General features: G+C 39.4%; 1 protein-coding gene and 1 pseudogene across 9 annotated transcripts in view; one reads left to right on the forward strand and one right to left on the reverse strand.

Annotated features, from left to right (window-relative positions):
- Tnrc6b (trinucleotide repeat containing adaptor 6B) overlaps positions 1-19,534 on the reverse strand; it is a 242,124-nt gene that overhangs the window by 105,710 nt on the left and 116,880 nt on the right. The gene's annotated exons all lie outside the window — the stretch shown is intronic.
- On the forward strand, positions 13,509-14,209 carry LOC148118949 (mitochondrial import receptor subunit TOM20 homolog pseudogene; annotated as a pseudogene).

Genomic DNA, 19,534 nt, shown 5'->3' on the forward strand with positions numbered 1-19,534 from the left:
AGAAAAACCAGCCTATAATTCACAACCCCAGAGAATCTAGATAACAAAGAGGATCCTAAGAGAGACATACATGAGATCTCCTGAGTAAACTGAGTGCATGGGAGCCGTGGGAGAGGTCAAAAGGGGTGGTGGGGAAGAAGGGAGGGGAGCGAAGAGAAAATACAGCTCAAAACAAACAAACAAGTTAACAAAGATCTTTAAATCTGATGCAATTACTCTTTCTCTTCTCTTCTGATTAGGGTCTTGCTGTGTAGTGGCCAGGCTAGTCTCAAAATCATTATCCTTCTACTTCCGCCTTCCAAGGGCTGGAATTACAGGTGTACAGACACACCATCATCTCTATTATCAAAGCTTAATCTTATCTTTTGATAGTTCTGACAGAGCAATCAGTACAGATGGGACTTGAAGGAAGGTAATGTTGAGACTACCTCTGAAAAGGTATTCCTGGGGTTAGCCCTGCAGGGAGCAAGATCTAGCTAACCTTTCAAAATTCCCAAGAATTTTGACTCTATCTTTGTTGTTTCTTTTTCTTGCCTGCTTAGGTAAAAAAAGCCTTAGACATATGGCTTAGGGAACTGGGATATTATTGGTCAAAGGAATTTCAGAGCGAAAACTACAACTTGAGAATACGCAGTTTAAGTATGTAGCTATTAGAGCACTCACCACTAAAAATACATACCTGAACACAAATAATTAAGACTTGGTGTTAGGACAAGCTTGGCAATAAAATGTGCTAGTTTACATAGTACCATCTAACAGCCATGAAGAAGTGCCCATGTAAAAACATGAAAGCATGCCACCACCCAGCCCTGTGGTATCTGATCTTTAGGTTCCAATTGGAGAGTGACCCTTCAAATTTCTAAAAAAACTATGTTTCATCTTCTGGCTATGTCTGCTCCCCACCTCCTTTCTTAAAATGTGTAAGCACGTTAGGTCCCCAATGCTACAAATACTTACAAAAGTGACAAAAATGTTACTGTAGTGATTTAATCTTACTTAAATCACTGAATTACAACGATTATTATTATGTATTCTAAATGAACATCTCTGTAGTGATTCTCTCATACAGACTGATACTGCTTCCCTGTCTTCCCTGTTTGTCCTGGTTTTTTTTTTTTTGTTTGTTTGTTTCTTTTTGGTTTGGTTTTATTTTTTGCTCTGAAAACTTTGTCTGCTTAGGGCAGACAGTTTATCAGGCCTTCATGTGTAGATTGACTAATCAAAAGACTGGGGACCCAAGAACATGGCTAGGTGGTAATTGACAGTTATACTGGTGGTTACTTTTAATTATCTAGAATCATGTGGGTCTGTGAGCATGCTTGTGAGGGATTTTCTCATCTAAGTTGAGGTGGGAACAATCATTCTAGTTTGGTACCATTTCTCGGGCTGGTCCCTAGATTTTGATGAAAAGGAGAGAGCAAGCCAAGGCTCAAGCTGGTACGTATTCATTTTCATTCTGCTCTGGACTGTGAATATGACTAGCTGTTTCAAATTTCTGCTGCTGGCTCTCATCTCCACAACGACAGGCTGTAACCTGGAATTGTGAACTAGAACAGACCCTTTCTCCCTTAAGTTGCTTTGGTCATGGTGTTTTTTCACACCCAACAGATAATGAAACTTAATACCTCATTTGTGGTAATGTCCAGACAAAATGGACATTGTAAACCTTTCCCCCCTTTCTTTTCTAAGATTTATTTATTTTATGTGTATCAGTGTTTTGATTTCATGAATGTCTGGGTACCTGGTGCCCACAGAAGTCAGAAAAAGGTGTTGAATCCCCTAATACCTGAACTACAGACAGTTGTAAGCAGCTATGTGGATACTGGGAGCTGAACCTGGGTCCTGTAAGAGACAGTGCTTAACCACTGAAACATCTCTCTGGTCTTTGATAGCACTCCCCCTGCCTTTTAAAAAAATCATATCAACTCTTTTTTTTCTGGGATGGGGAAGACACAGTGTCTCATGTATTCCAGGCTGGCTTCTAACTTTCTACATGGTGGACCCTGAATTTCTGATCCTCTTGCCTCCATTTCTTTCTTTCTTTTTTGGTTTTGCAAACAAGGTTTCTCTGTAGTCCTGGCTGTCCTGGAACTCACTCTTTGGACCAGGTTGACCAACCTCAAACTCAGAGAGATCCACGTGCCTTTGTCTCCCAAGTGCTGAGACTAAAGGCATGCACTAGCACCACCCAGCTTGCCTCCATTTCTTAATTGCTAGGACTACATACAGGCACCATGTCCAGTTTACTCAGTGAAAGGGACTGAACCCAGGGCTTCATGCATATTACACAAGCACTCTTACCAACCGAACTACATTTCAGCCTAACATAAACTCCTACCAGTTCTCAAAATACTTTTTCTCTTAGTTGTCTTTGGAAGTGATTCTGGGTCACTGAAAGGCTGGCATGGATTGACTCAAACCACCCTCATTCTTCGCCATTTTGTTTTAACTAGGACTCACTGTGATTTTTCCATGCTGTTTTCTTTGATAAAGGTTTGGGGCTTTTCAACTACGAACTAGATGAATACCATCCTCAGATAGGCTTGGATGAAACAGAAACTGGTTTTATTTATTTCAATCTTTTTAATAACTATGTGACTTTAATAGGAATGGGCAAGTATAAGGTATTATTAAGAGAATTTCATGGAAAGTCAATGCTGTAAAGCAAGACTGCCCTGAGAATGGCCTAAAATCAACTTTGACTGGAATAAATTGGAATTTTAGTAAACTACTCACATTCTGAAGTCTTAAATTAAAAGGCTGACATGTTGCAAGAGAATCTAATGTTGGACCATTTTCCATCTGGTTCAAATACTTAAGATGCCAAGGAAACAAAATGAACAAGAGATGGGCATATTGTTGCTCTGATGAAAATGTGACTAAGCTTTGAATTCAGCTAACCTCCTACAACTGGCTTTTGGACGTGTCAGTTCTACAGTGGCAGAAACTACTTCAATGCTGAAGGATGGAAGAACTGTGATCACCAGACCTTTCTTCTTCCTGTTATGTTTCTCTCATCCTTAAAGAATGCAAAACATATTTTAAATTAAGTATTCAGCACTTGAATTACTTCTGGACTGAGAGGACATTTCTGTTATTCTTCCACTCTTGAAAACAATTTCTAAACATATTTGTTATTAAGTATTTAATATATACAAGAGAAATTTGTGCACCTTCCACTCAGCTTAAGGAACAGAATGATTCCAGTATATAGAAGCCCCATAATCTACCTTTTCAGGCTAGAGAGATGGTTCAATGGTTAAGAATACTGACTGTTCTTCTAGAGGTCCTGAGTTCAAACCCCAGCAACCATATGGGATGGCTCACAACCATCTATAATGGGATCTGATGCTCTCTTCTGGCATGTGGGGATAGATGCAGATGGAGCACTCATACCTTAGAAAATACATAAATAAACCTTTAATCTACCTTTTCATATCTCACTCAAGTTGCATACCCTTTGATTTACCATATAATATTCTGTATTTTCATTTTATATTTTATTCTAATATTTTCATTCTATAAATGGAATTATATTACTTTGTTCTTCTACAATTAACTCTTCTCAATCAGCTCTAGATCATTCATGTAAATGCCACAATAAGGATACCACAGTGAAGATGAGCATGGAGGTGTAATCCTAATACTTGGGAGATGGAGTCAGAAGTATCAACTGTTCAAAGTCATTCTCGGCTGCATAGCTAGCTCAAAGCCTACATGTGCTACAGTACAGCATGAGACACCTGTCTGTCTCATTCCCTTGATGGGCATCTAGGTTTTTAGTTTTTACCACTACAAGTTATGCTGCCATGAACAACTTAGTCCATGCCCTTTGTATATATATATATATGCAGGGCAGTTCATTTCTTGGGGGACAGGTACATGCCCAAAACTGAAAATGCTGGACACAAGGTACCCACACTGTCCTACTTTGCTTCCTATCTAATATAGTCTATGCTGTTTTTCAAAGTGATTATGTTTTATACTCCTGCTAGAGAGTTTAAGTTTTCATTGCTTCACAGGCTCAAGCAAAACTTGCTATTTTAACACTTTTCAATTTTTGCGAGATTGGTGAGCATAAAGGCATTCATTGTGGTTTAATTTACAATTCTTTGGTTACTAATTAAGTTGACTTCCCCTAACCCCCAGTTTATTTGGCCATTTGGAGTTTCTTTACTTTGAAATTACTATTTGTTTAACTTTGTGTTTCCTACGAGCTCTTTTTAATCATTAATTTGGAGTTCTTTACTACAGTATATAGATTGCACAGATATAAATCCTTTGTTAATCATATGTGCTGAACTTTAATTTTCTAATTTCTCTATTACTTTCATCAGTATTATTTAGTGACTCTTAAGTCTTAATTATTATTATTTTTGTTATGTTTTTGTTTGTTTTGGTTTTTTGAGATAGGCTTTTTTCTATGCTGCTTTGCAGCCTGTCCTGGACCTTGCTATGTAGACCAGGTTGGCCTTGAACTCACAGAGATCTGCCTGCCTCTGCCTCCCGTGTGCCACCACCACCACCAAGTCTTAATTATAATGAGCATAAGTGGATCACTTTTTCACTGTTTGCTTCTTATTATATTTAAATAATTCCTGCTTTAAATTATAAATATCCCTTCCATACATATTCGTTTCCTAGGACTAACAAAAAATTTCCTATTTACCTCCATCCAGTTGGCATTTATTTTGTATATAGAAGGCATTGTTGTCAATGGGGGCAGAAACTGAAGTGATCCAGTTATACGGCAAGGACATCAGAAGCACCAGACAAAGACTAGATGCAAGGAAGAGAAGAGGACCAATTCCCCCCTGGACTTCATAGGGAACAGAATTTTCGACTGCTAGCCTGCACTTTGAGAGTATAAACTTGGGATGCTTTAAGCCACCCAGTTTGTGATATATTGTATGAAAGCTCTGACAGACTAATGCAACTCATATTTCCACCATTTGTGGGAAAGTCTGTTGTTCCTTACTCCCTAATCTTTGTTGTCAACTGTTACCTTTTCCCAGGGAACAGCAGGCAGGGGTAGATCTGTTATGAGGCAAGATTGCACACACACATGGAGGTCCAGAGTCTACACTGATTTACCTCTGCCTTCCTCACTAGAGCTTTGACACACAGTGGTCTCGGTCCTCCTACCTTTATTCCTTTTCCTTTCTCTCTTCCATTTAAATTTTAAATCACCTCATCAAGTTTCAAAAAGGTTACCGGAATTACTGAAATGGGTTTGAGTTTATGTACCATTTCAAGGAAAAGTGACACCTTTAAATCATTGATTCTTTTTGTTCATGAACTGATAGATTTCTGTTATTATTTAGGTCGAAATTTAGTACTTTTACACATTCTCCATGGATGTTCCATTAAGTTTAATCCCAAATGTATTTCTCAGATTCCTCAGAATAATATTCTGTTGGTTATTATCATTATTGTATCTGTGCAGCTATGCATATATGCCACAGCGTGTGTGTGTCTGCACTCACACCTGTGTGTGTGTGTAGGTGGGGTGTCAGAGGACAACTCACACTATAAGTTCTAAGCATACAATCAGATATTCATCAGACTTTTGTGGCAAACGCTTTTACCTGCTGAGCCATCTCACTAACACACATATACTGCATACTTGAATGGGAAATTGTTTAAAAAAGATAAATTTGCTGACTTTTAGAAATAGTTCATGGTCAATACATTCCTGAGTGTGCAACTTATATGGAAGTTTTGCTTTTTTGAGATGAGGGCTCACTATGTAGCTCAGGCTGGCCTCAAGCATCTGATCCTCTGACTCTACCAGTACCTAAGTACTGGTATTTTAAGTATGTGCCAGCATGCTGTGCCTCTAAAATTCAAACCTAAAAAATTATTTTTATTTATGTGTATGTGCACTTGTATACAAATACAAGGGAGCATTGGATCCCCTGGAGCTTGACTTTCATGCAGTTTTGAATCACCCAAGAGGTTTTGGCATCTGAACTCCAGCTACCTCTTAATGAGTAGTAAGTACTTCTAATCACAGACTCCTGATACGGGTGCTAGAAACTGACCTTCAGAGGGACTGCAGAGATATCTCTCCAACCCTAATAATTATGACACAATATAGTAAATGGAGATCATCTCAAGACTAGTATTTCTGAGATGGGGTATAGTTCCATGGTAAAGTATGTGCCTACAAGTACCACAAAACAAAACAAAAAAACCCATTTATTTCTGTTCCTAACAGTGATTGTTTTCAAATCATCTACAATTAATCTTTAAAAATTACCCAAAGCTTGCGGAGTAGCTGTGGTGAGTGCCTTTAATCCCAGTACTCAAGAGGCAGAGGAAGGTGGATATCTGAATTTGAGGTCAGTATGGTCTACAGAGTGAGTTCCAGGACAGCCAGTCTTGGCAAAATAAAACAAAATCTCAATGCTTAGCTGTTAATTCTTGGACTAATGATTCTTCAATAGAACTCACCCAGTCTCGGGCTCCTGGGCTGATGACGCTGCTTCTTTTATGAGGAACTATCATCACTTGATTGTGCTTGTGATCTTTCAGGGATTATATTACTGTACCTCAATTCTTTGTAGTGCATGTCAGAATCAGCACTCTGGAGTACCAGCAACTGCCTTTTAATCAGCATCATCAAGCAACCCTCTTCCATATTTAGTACAAATTGGTACAAAACTATGGACTGTTCACAGACACTAAGTACATTTGTTTTCTTGCTACAACATTATAAACCCACTCTACTACTAAGGACATGGGCCACATGAGTGAACAAAATAGCTAAATTCTAACAGTGTGTCCTATAACAAAATACTCAGCAGTCAGAACAGGCAGCCTATTCAAGGAGGATACCTAAAATCAACATTACTGTTAAAATACATGAAGAGGGCTGGGGAGCTGGCTCAGTTGGTAAAGCGCTTGCCATGTAAGCATGAAGACCTGCATTTGGATCCTCAGCACCCATGCAAAAGTCAGGCACATATCTGTAATCCCAATGCTGGAGAAGCAAGAGAAGGGCAGCTTCCTGGAGCTTGTTGGCCAGCCAGCCCAGTCAAACAAATGAGCTCCAGGTTCAGTGAGACCCTGCCACAAGAAACAAGGTGAATAGCAACTATTTAAGACATCCAATACTAACCCTCAGACCTCTACATGCACACATGTGCACACACACAATGATCCGTGCACACCTAAAAGAACATGTGTATGTACCACATACAAAACTGCATGCCGAGCAAAACTACACATTTTCACAATCCTTTCAAATTAGTGATGAAAATGGAACTGAAGATCATGTGAAATAAATTAGACAAAATTTTCTGTCATAGATTTAAATATGAATATGATTACATATATATACATATATACACATATACATACACATATATGTGACATAAAAGTAAAATGGGGATTGAGTGGAGAAGTGCTGGTCTAAAGGTAAAAGCAAGAGAAAGAAAGGGGAAAACATAAAATACTGCATGTTCTATCTCACATGCGAAAACTAGATTTGATTATATAGAGACATATATTTCAGATATACACATGAAAGCAGAAAGGGTACTCTTGGGGGGCGAAGAGGACAGAGAAGGGTAGTAAGAGTAAAGGGTATGACATACATATGAAAATGTCATAATGAAACTCATTATTTTGGGTTGGAGAGATGGCTCAGTGGTTAAGAGCTCTTCCACAGGTCCTGAGTTCAATTCCCAGCAACCACATGGTGGCTCACAACCATCTATAGTGGGGTCTGAAGCCCAGTTCTGGCATTCAAGCATACATGAAGATAGAATAGTCATGCATAAAATACATAAATAAATAATATTTTAAAAAAGAAACCCCATTATTTTGTATGCTAACTAAAAAAATTTAAATGATGCTGAAAGAAATGAAAAAAATGCAATAAACTCAATACTGCTGTTTAATAATGTAAAAATGCATCATATTTTCAAAATAATAACTGTTGAAAATTTTTTGTGTTAATTGCTCTGGTAAATGAGAACAAAGGTTAGGAACCAATTATTTTTTTCCTGTGCTATTTCAGTGAACTACTTGCATCACTATAGGAATCAAGTAATTAGCAAAATAGAAAAAGCAGCAGCAGCCATAAATGACTGGGTACAAGAGCAGGTTGTGTCAGTATGGCTGAGCTTCTTGATAGCCGCATGCAACTCAGCAGTCACCAAAGTCAATTATTCTCACAGTAGAGTATCAAGGAGGCCTTGCAGTCCCTCCCCCCATTATACAGCCAGAGAGGTGTTTCTCAACCTGTGGGTCACAATCCCTTTCACAGAGGTAACCTAAGACCACTGGAAAACAGATATTTACATTACAATTCATAACAGCAAAATTACAGTTATGAAGTAGCAATGATATTAATTTTATGGTTGGGAGTCACCACAACATGAGGAAGTGCACTGAAGGGTTGTAGTACTAGGAAGGTTGGGAACCACTACTCTAGAGACACACACACTTACAATCACTGTTGCAAACATTAAAACCCAAATTCCACAAACAGCTCTGAGCTGTGGAGTATTAGTTGAAGATGTGTTACATTTGTTTATGCTGTAGAACATTTGTTTAACAATGCAAAGATGTGTTGCATGCTTTTTATGTTACATTTGTTTAACTCTGTGAAGCTCTTCCGGTGCCTGCCTAAACACCGGAATGGTCTAAAAAATGAGCTTGACCAGCCAATAGCTAGGCTGGAGAGGGATGGGGGTGGGGGGAGCTGCCAGGCAGAGAGAATAAATAGGAGAAATCTAGAAGAGTGAGGAACAAGAAAAGGAGGTGAGCAGGATGCCAGAGGCCAGTCACCCAGCCAGTCAGAGAGTAAGAAGTAAAGAAAGATAGACAGAATAAAGAAAGGTAAAAAGCCCAGAGGCAAAACATACTTAAAAAGAAACAGGATAATTTAAATTAGAAAAGTTGGCTAGAAACAAGCCAAGGCCAGACATTCATAATTAAGAATAAGATTCCATGTACTTATTTGGGAGCTAGGTGGTGGGCTCCCAAAGAGTACAAAAACCAACTACATTTCTATAACACAGAAAATCTACTCTAGCTAGTCACTTCTTAGCACCTTCTGAATACAGTAAGATACAGGAATCAAAACACCAGGTTGTGCCAGGAAAACACACTGCTTGGGCTCTGCCAATCTCTGGTAAGCAATGTGGCTGTGGAATGACTGGCTTGGCTACTGGCCACAGCATCCTCATATGTGTGTGGGCGTGCGTGCGTGCACGTGTGTAGGGGGGTTTCAACTTGCATGCCTACGACCCATGAATAAATAGTAAATGGCAACATTTCATAAGATTAACTGGATTTGCAGGTAAAGCTTGCATATGAAAGTTCCCATCCCTTTATCTACTTCTTATGATTAAAAAACAAAGCCACCAGTCGATGGCTTATGAAATATGAAAGTATCCAAGAATTCTGAGACTTTAAGAAAGATGTGGCAACACAAAGATAGTAAGGTACCAGAGAGATAGTTCTACTGGCCAAGTGCTTTCCGTGTAAGCATAAAGACCAGCACTGACTGCATGCCTGTGATTCAAGTGCTGTGGAAGCAGAGACAGGAACTTGCTGCAAACCATTCTAGCTGCAATCAGTGAACTCTGGCTTCAGTGAGAGACCTTGTCTCAAAAAACATGAGGTGGACAGTGAGGAGGACACCTGGATCAATCTCTGGTCTCCACATGCACAGGCAAGTGCTCTCAAAACCCCAAACCAAGCAAAACCATCAAAACCAAACAAAAACCAAACCAAACCAAACAACAACACAGTTAGGTTAAACCTGAAATCAGGAAGATAGTGAACTCAAGGTCCTGGGGCTGGGCTACGTAACACAGCAAGACCTTGTCTTGGGCTGGAGAAACAGAATAGTCACCCAATGATCCAAGTCTAGTAAAATGAGTTGATACTCAGAACCCACATAAAGGTGGAAGAACCAACTCCAACCTCTACATGGGTGCCCACACACAGATCACACACAAAATTAATTTTCAAAGGACCCTGTCTCAAAACAAAACAAAGTATTTGCTAAAAGCATTACATGATAAAATGTCTCTCCTGCCAGGAATGGCTGTGCTCGCCTATTTTATACTAGCACCTGGGAGGATGATGTAGGAGGACCTTGCTTGAGTTTGAGGTCAGCCAGAAATATAAAGCAAGGCCCCATCTCCAAAAGTAAATAAAGTATAGTCTCTCTTCTCTGTTATTTCCTTTCTTTTTTTCTTTAGATTCTCCTTTATTTATAGAAAGACAAATAGAGGTGAGAAGTAGAAGATGTTAGAGAAAGAACTCTAGATAGAAAACTAGAAAGAAGCAAGCCTGAGGAAGGAAAAGAGAAAAACGAGACACACAGAGCAGTAAAAGAAAAGCATGGGGGCTGCAGGTGATGTAGCACCGTCCTCCCACCCTGTGACTAATAACTCTTCTGGATTCTAGATCACTGAACCCACACAAAGATAGACAAGGCTGGATTTTTCACAATTTCTAATGGTACGTCTCAGTTGCTCCCGCCACGTGCAAAGAAATCAAAATAAAACAAAACAGCAGCAGCAGAAGACTTCATACTATACACTAATCTGCTGACTGAACCTAAGGCTAAAAAAATGAAGAAACCGAGTCTCAAATTTTCTTAAATATGGAACTTTCTGGAACTGAAGACCGGGGGGGGGGGCCTCAGTGGCACAGTGATTTGCCTAGCATGTTTCAGCCAGGTTCATTCTTAACTCCCAGAACTAAGAAAAATAAAAACGAAAGAGCAAAGAACTGCTAGAGCTATAAGGGGCGCCATAAGTGGCATTTCTCAAAGTAATCAAAGACGGTCTTCCCAATTCTATTTTACCAAACGACTGTACATATTTGCATTTCCACGACATACCTGAAATGACAAATGGTAAGACATGGGTGACGCAAAGAGGAAGATGGGTTATACAGCCCAGAGGACCCTGGTGGGAATCCATTAAGGGGGCAAGTCAGGCACGGGGTGGATGAGAAACCTGGCCTGCTGTGTGACATGTGAGGTCTTTGTGATGTGCTAGAGTACCTGGGCACCTGGTTCAAGAGCATTAATAGTCCAGGACTAAAAATGTATTTTGTTTTGAGCTGCTTGTCAATCCAGAAAAAAATGTTTTTATACTCATATATTTTACATTATATTTATTGTGTGAGAAATGTAGAGATCAGAGGATAATTTATGAAACTCAATCTACCACATGAATACTGGGGATTGAACTAAGACAGTCAAGCTTGGTGGCAAATGGTATTACCAATGAAACATCTCACTGGCTCTTTTTGTTTGCTTTTGAAATATGGTCTCATTTATCCTAGACTGCCCTTCAACTTGACATACAACCAGAGATGATCTTAAATTTCTGATCTTCCCGCATCTAACTCCCCAACTGCTACAACAGGTATGAACCAACATGCCTCATTTATACAGTTCTAGGAATCAAACCCAGGGCTTCATCCATCCATACTACCACCTGAGTTTTGGCCTCAGCCTAGTGGTTGTAGGTCAGTGACAGCCTCAAAACTGAAGCCCATTCAGCATATAACTTGACCTCATCACAGTCTAAGTCCTCACCAAAAGACTAACTCATGGGGAATCGGGGACGGAAGCTTGTTACAGGCTGTGATTTTTGAGACACACAGTAGATCCTCAGACCTGTGATTAGACGGCCTAGGACTGCAATTACCCTCTCCATTCAGGTCTCCTGCCCCTACGTTAGCACTCACTGAATAGAAGGACCATGTTAGTGTCTTTAAGGATTAGGGGTCATATGAACCAAGGATACAAAGAAAACATTTTGGCTTTTACAAAGCTACAAGAGTTAGTATTTTATACTAGGCTAAGATATGTCAGTCACTACTTTGATGAAATACCTCAATCAGACTCAACCAAAAGAAATGGCTTCTTTCTTTGACAGACTTCTTCACCTGGTGATTTTCTGGTACATCTCCTATTGCACCTGTCTTACATAGCCACAATACAACGGCTTACTTCTAACTCTCCACTGGGCACAGGCAAAGCAGTCTATCTGCAATTATAATACTCTAAAATAGTTTATTTTTTCATGTAAAAGGTAATAAGACACAAGATTCTTGCTAAAAGCTCAAAAATAAAAAGTTGGTCATTTGCAATTTTGCGATAGCGTCTTATGTAAATATCTCAGGTTAGCCTGTACTTCTTATAGTCTAACTTTTAGTTACTTTGGGGGGTTGGATGTACTGGCACACACCGCTAGTCTCAGCAATCAGAAGTCAAAGTTCTGGACTAGTCAGTGCTACATAATGAGAGTCCCTCTTTCTTAAAAACAAAAACACCACTTTAAAAATTCTTTTAAAGTTTTTTAATAATCACAAATTTATATAAAAGTTGCAAGAAAAGTACAAAGCAAACAAACAAAAACTTTCTCAGACTGCTATGGCAAGTTGTCAGTTTGATGCCTTTCCATTCCAAATATTTTAGTAGATGTTTTCCACTGTCCTATATGTCTGCAATACATCTGTCAGGTTCAGAAATTAACACACACTCTACCATTTATTCTTCAAGCTCCATTCAATTTTTGCTACAAATGTGGCCCTCATTCTAAAGTCCTGGGGTCAGATTCCTGTGCAACATTTCATTACCTCTTTAGTTCAAAACAGTCTGCAAACTTGCTATGACATTTGCACTCTAGAAACAGTTTTGAAGATTATACTCAGTTATTGCACAACAACCCTCAAACTAGGGTTTCTTCATGATTTGATTCAGGTCATGCACCTTGGCAAAAGTATCAGACGTAATGTTGCTTGTCTTTGCAACCAAACAGATGACACAGTTCCAACCTGTACGCCATTGGTAATGAGGCGCTCAGTGGAAAGGTAACTTCCAACTTGAAGTCTATTCCTCAAGCTGAGTCTATTCCTGAGTTCACACGTAAGACTTCTTGCAAATGTATATGTGACATTCTATGAGAACTCTTAGTTTTCTCTTATTCAACAGGTTTTAATTCATTAACTGTCATTTCTTAAATTGAAAATCAAGTTATATCAAAGTTAATCACTGAGAGCACCTTCAAACTGGATTCCACATTCTCCTGCCAGGTTCCTATTACTCTTCACAAACTTTACTTGCTTTTTAGTATAGGATGTCCCAGATTCTCTTTAAATATAATCACAAAGCCATAACTAACCATTTTTCCAAGAAGCCAAGGTTCTTTTAGGTGGAAGTGGTGAACAGAAGTCAAGATTCTCACTGCTACTAGATGACTGCTGCTTTTAGGAAGTATTCCCACCCCCCGATGACAGGGACAGGGCACAGATATAGGTGTGTATGTGCGTGCACATAGATACCCATCACAGAGATGCATGTTCACACCAATATTATTCTGTCTTCAGTGATGCTTATTAAAAACCATGGACCCGCTCTTCCGTCCGGACGCGGGGCGGCGAGCGGCCGGCGTGCTCCGAGCGCTCGGAGCGAAGCGCTGCCTGGCGGCCCTCGGTGGCCCCGGCCCCGGCCCCGGCCCGCGCGCGCCCCCGCCGTGCGAGCGAGCGAGCGGACGAGCGAAGATGGTGGGCCGCAACAGTGCCATCGCTGCGGGCGTGTGCGGCGCCCTCTTCATCGGCTACTGCATCTACTTCGACCGCAAAAGGCGGAGCGACCCCAACTTCAAGAACAGGCTGCGAGAACGAAGAAAGAAACAGAAGCTTGCTAAGGAGAGAGCTGGGCTTTCAAAGTTACCAGATTTAAAGGATGCTGAAGCTGTTCAGAAGTTCTTCCTTGAAGAGATACAACTTGGTGAAGAGTTATTAGCACAAGGTGAGAACGGTGTAGACCACCTGACAAATGCGATTGCTGTGTGTGGGCAGCCTCAGCAGCTGCTGCAAGTGTTACAGCAGACTCTTCCACCACCAGTGTTCCAGATGCTTCTGACCAAGCTTCCAACCATTAGTCAGAGAATTGTAAGTGCTCAGAGCTTGGCTGAAGATGATGTGGAATGAGCCAGATATCAACACTATAAAATCTGTTAAAAATGATTTAACCATTAGCTTGGAAACTGCTCGGCTCTGGGGGAATAAGGGCAAATGTGCTTGTCATGAACTGTCCTACACTGAAGTCTACCAAAGTGAATGTGTGCTTTGAGTAGATCCATTGTCTGTTCTATTTATTTTTTCCAGTGAAAAGTATTTTGATAGGACTTTTCATTTTATAAATACACTGAGTTAACCAAAATATCATGGATTTCGTTTATTCTTATGACATGGAATTCAAATGTAAATACAGTAAGTGGAGTATTACTGAGATAAAAACGCCCGGTGATGAATTTTGAACGATTGGAAGAGAACATGAAGGATAGTTGGATAATACCTGTTTTTAAAGACTAGTGCATTTTACTGTACGTCATAAAATTGGATCGAAACGTGTTTGTGAAAACTGAGCATTAAAATCTTACAGAGACCGTCAAAAAAAAAATAAAAAATAAAAATAAAAACCATGGACCCACCAGTTCTTTTTTCTTATTACTAAGGATCTAACTCAGGGCCTTGTGTATGAAAGGCAAATGCTCTACCTCCGAGAAACATCCCCATTCTCCCATACAAGCATTTCTGATTGCTATTTAACATTATAGGATCCATTCAAGTTGTCTTTTTGTGGTTTCTGTAATACCCTTCACCACAGTGAAAGCTGCTGGCTCATGTTAACTTATATTTAACCAGTCTTTTACTGTCTCCACCTCTCTTAGGTTCTGATATGCCATACCACATTCTTCTATGTGAAAGCTTCCTCAGTCTACCTGAGCTCTGACTAGGCCTCCTACATCTTGCTCTTCTTTCTTAGTAGCATTTAGGACTGAACTACTCAGGAAGGAAAAAAAGGGAAGAGAAGAACACTTTTAAAATTAAAAGAAAAACTCTCTAAAAGTGCAAAAGAAAAAATTAAAGAACACCCATTAAACTTGTGATTGTTTAGAGCCAAGCTGAAGTTCACATTTACATCATCTATGAAGAACAGGTTTGCTAAGTAAATTAACAGTATTAACAAGCTAGTAACCCAGATGTTTAACCTACTTAAGGAAACTAATTGTTTTTCAAGTACTTTAAAAATCACTGGGCATATACTGGCCTTTAATTATTGTCTAATTACAAATGATTTTTATTTTCTTCATTATAGCTTTGACAAACCCTATTTGATTAAATCTTTTTTTAATTTTTTTTCCTCAGAAACATGTTTTTTCCACATCCCAGAATTACTTATAGCACTGGAACTTTATTTTTTTAATTGATATTTATTGAGCTCTACATTTTTCTCTGCTCCCCTCCCTGCCTCTCCCCTTCAACCTTCCCCCCCAAAGGTCCCCATGCTCCCAATTTACTCAAAAGATTTTGTCTTTTTATACTTTCTACTTCCCATGTAGATTAGATCTATGTAAGTCTCTTTTAGTGTCCGCATTGTTGTCTAAGTTCTCTGGGATTGTGATTTGTAGGCTGGTTTTCTTTGCTTTATGTTTAAAAACCACCTATGAGTGAGTACATATGATAATTGTCTTTCTGTGTCTGGGTTACCTCATTCAAAATAATGTTTTCTAGCTCCACCCATTTGCCCGCAAATTTCAAGATGTCATTATTTTTTTCTGCTGTGTAGTACTTCACTGTGTAAATGTACCACATTTTCCTTATCCATTCTTTGGTAGAGGGGCATTTAGGTTGTTTTCAGTTTCTGGCTATGACAAACAATGCTGCTATGAACATAGTTGAGCACATGTCCTTGTGGCACGATTGAGCATCCTTTGGATATATACCTAAAAGTGGTATTGCTGGGTCTTGAGGAAGGTTGTTTCCTAATTTTCTGAGAAATTGCCACACTGACATCCAAAGGGGTTGTACCAGCTAGCATTCCCACCAGCAATACAGAAGTGTTCCCTTTTCCCCACAACCTCTTCAGCATAAGTTGTCATCTGTGTTTTTGATCTTGGCCATTCTTACAGGTGTAAGATGGAATCTCAGTTGTTTTGATTTGCACTTCTCTGATGACTAAGGATGTTGAACATTTTCTTAAGTGTCTTTCAGCCATTTTAGATTCCTCTGTTGAGAGTTCTCTGTTTACGTATGTACTCCATTTTTTTTATTGGATTATGTGTTCTTTTGGTGTCCAATTTCTTGAGTTCTTTGTATATTTTGGAGATCAGACTTCTGTCTGATGTGGGGTTAGTGAAGATCTTTTCCCATTCTGTAGGCTGTCATTTTGTCTTGTTGACCGTGTCCTTTGCTTTACAGAAGCTTTTCAGTTTCAGAAGGTCCCACTTATTAATTGTTTCTCTCAGTGTCTGTGCTGCTGGGATTATATTTAGGAAATGGTTTCCTGTGCCAATGCGTTCAAGTGTACTTCCCACTTTCTCTTCTATGAGGTTCAGTGTGGCTGGCTTTATGTTGAGGTCTTTGATCCATTTAGACTTGAGTTTTGTGCATGGTGACAGATATGGGTCTATTTTCATTTATCTACATGTTGATATCCAGTTATGCCAGCACCACTTGTTAAATATGATTTCTTTTTCTTCATCTGGTATTTTTTGCTTCCTTGTCAAAGATCAGGTGTTCGAAGATGTGTGGATTGATATCCGGGTCATCCATTAGGTTCCATTGGTCCTCCTGTCTGTTCTTATGCCAATACCAGGCTGTTTTCAGTACTGTAGCTCTGTAGTAGAGTTTGAAGTCAGGGATTGTGATGCCTCTAGAAGTTCTTTTGTTGTATAGGATTGTTTTGGCCATCCTGGGTTTTTTGCTTTTCCATATGAAGTTGAGTACCGTTTTTTTGAGGTCTTGACGAATTTTGCTGGGATTCTGATGGGCATTGCATTGAATCTGTTATTTGATTACATCTTAAGAGAGGCAACTTAAGCCCAATACTGTTAAAATTCTTTTAAAAATGTTCATTAATCAGTTTGATTTTATAATTAATCCTCTAAAATCAAGTTTTGTTTTTACCCACCAGTGATTTCTCTTTTTTTGTTAACCTGATATGCAGCTAGAAACAAAAACTTTCAATGACCACACACTTGACACCTCTTGCATGGAAGAGCCTCCTTTCAATGAAGCCTCCTTTCAATGAAGAGGGCACCCATAAAGCATCAGTACTCAGAAGGTTTATGGGTTCCTACCACTGCACCCTTATTTTATCTAAGATGTTCCATTTTACAAAGCAGGATTTTCTCCAATCAATTAATATATTTTTTACTAAGAAGGGCTCAGAAAAAGTGCATACCTTGGAGTTACAGCACCCAGTTTCCCCATTTTCTTGTTTGTGGGGCCTTGGCCTGATTACTTGGCTTCAGCACTCCATTTTCCTTAGGAAGATAAAATCTTCCTGAAAGGTTTTCAGGAGGACTAAGAGGTGAGGGAAAGTACCTTCTCTAAGAATGAATAATTCATATTACTCAGTGTCCTTTCATCAACAGAACTTCATGAAAACAACATGATTCAGAAATGGAGAAACAGTCCATAACTACCAGCATTAGCCCTCATCGCTGATGAAGGCAAGAGAAGACTATAGAAAGTGCCATGAAAGGCTCCATGACCTATAATGAACCAAGAGGACAGCATCAGTACTGTGGGGGAGGAAGAAAAGAGCAATAAACATGTTACACTGTCTACCTTGACTTTCACATGGAGATGCCAAATGGTCCCAGAGACCCATTGAGAGCATGAGCCTCCAGACCACCTGATGCAATCTCAGGGATGGTTTTTAACCTCTTAGCTCTTTCAACTTCTAGTGAAGAAATTATTAGTATTTTTTATCTGGCTGAGATCACACTTAAAACCCGCCAAAGGCAAGCAATTTAAAAACCAAAGATATTAAGAATGTAATGTACCACAAACCATTCAAGAACCATAAAACATTGAGGCCCATGACTATAATCTTAGCACTTTTACACAGGCAGTACAATTGTAAGTTTGAGGTGAGCACGGCCTACACAGTAAGTTTTGGGTCAGTTTGAACTACAGAGTTAATAAACTGTCTCAAAAAACAAAAATATCTGATTAAAAAATAAAAACAGCTGGGCAGTGAACAGCACTCAGGGAAGCAGGGGCAGGTGGATCTCTGTTGAGTTCAAGGCCATCCTGGTTTACAAAGTTCCAGGACAGCCAAGACTACACAAAGAAACCCTATCTCGAAAAACAAAACAAAACAACAACAACAACAACAACAACAAAACCACAAAATGGGACAGGGACAATCCAAGCAGCTATTTCAAGCACATAACCTCAACAAAAACCACTAGAATCTGGAGTGAATCTGAAAACTGTAAGCATAATGCTACATGATCTATTTGCACTATATTTCCAATATTTAACTAAAGTTTCTTGGAAAGAGTAAGAGATTATGTAGTTTCTGTTTGTTATTTCTTTTAAAGCCATGTAGTCAGGTATGGTGGCTCATGCCTGCAATTTCTAGGAGGTAGAAACAGTATGGTAGTTTCAAGTTCAAGGCTAATGTGGTCTACAAGAGAAGTTGTGGGCCAGCCAATGCTACATAGCAATAGAAGACCCTGTCCCCAGAAAAGGGAACAACACACAATGCAAAACTTTTATGTTGAAGGCCGGCCGGTGGTGGAGTACGCCTTTAATCCTAGCACTCGGGAGGCAGAGGCAGGCCTCTGTGAGTTCGAGGCCAGCCTGGTCTACAAGAGCTAGTTCCAGGACAGGCTCCAAAGTTACAGAGAACACCTGTCTCAAAAAACCAAAAAAAAAAAAAAAAAAAAAGAAAAAGAAAAAAAAGAAAAGAAAAGAAAGAAAGAAAAGAAAACCTTTTATGTTGAAAAGACAGAAGAATGACATTCCTTCAAAATGTCACAGGAGTAAACTCGAGGATTAAAAGAATGCAAACAGCCAGGCAGTGGTGGCTCACACCTTTAATCACAGCACTCTGGGAGGCAGTGCCAGAGTTGTTACACAGAGAAAACCTGGGGGAGGGGAAGGTGAGGAGATGGGGAGCGAGACACACAAGATGGGGAAGGACAACAACAAAAAAGAATGCAAATAAAATACAGAGGGTACCAAGAATATCCATTGTTGGCTACTGGTATCTGTGGGAATTGGTTCCTGTGCCAAAATTCAAGGACTCTCAAACTAAAATTTGGTGTAATATTTGTATGTAACCTATGATGTAGTAGTACTTACACGTAACCTATGTTCAGTACGTCTTCCTAACAACCATCTCTAGATTATTTAGACACAATGTAACTACTATGTAAACTGAGAATAGTTGTTATATCATATTGTTTAGGAAATAATGATAAAGAATAAAAAATTCGGTACATGTTCAATACAGCTGTTAATTAATTTCCATGGCTAAACAGGGCCACATATGCACTGTTGTCTAAAGTGCAGACCGTGAGCCTGGAGTGGTGGTGCAGGCCTTTAATACTAGTACTCCCCAGGAAAAGGCAGGCGTATTTCTGAGTTTCAGGCCAGTTTGGTCTACATAGTGTGCTCCAAGCCAGTCAAGGCTACATACTAATGATCCTGTATCAGAAAAAAGAAAAAAAGATATTGATACATG

The sequence above is a fragment of the Myodes glareolus genome, chromosome 19 (genome assembly GCF_982192425.1).
Source record: "Myodes glareolus chromosome 19, mMyoGla1.1, whole genome shotgun sequence".
NCBI classification, from domain to species: Eukaryota; Metazoa; Chordata; class Mammalia; order Rodentia; family Cricetidae; genus Myodes; species Myodes glareolus.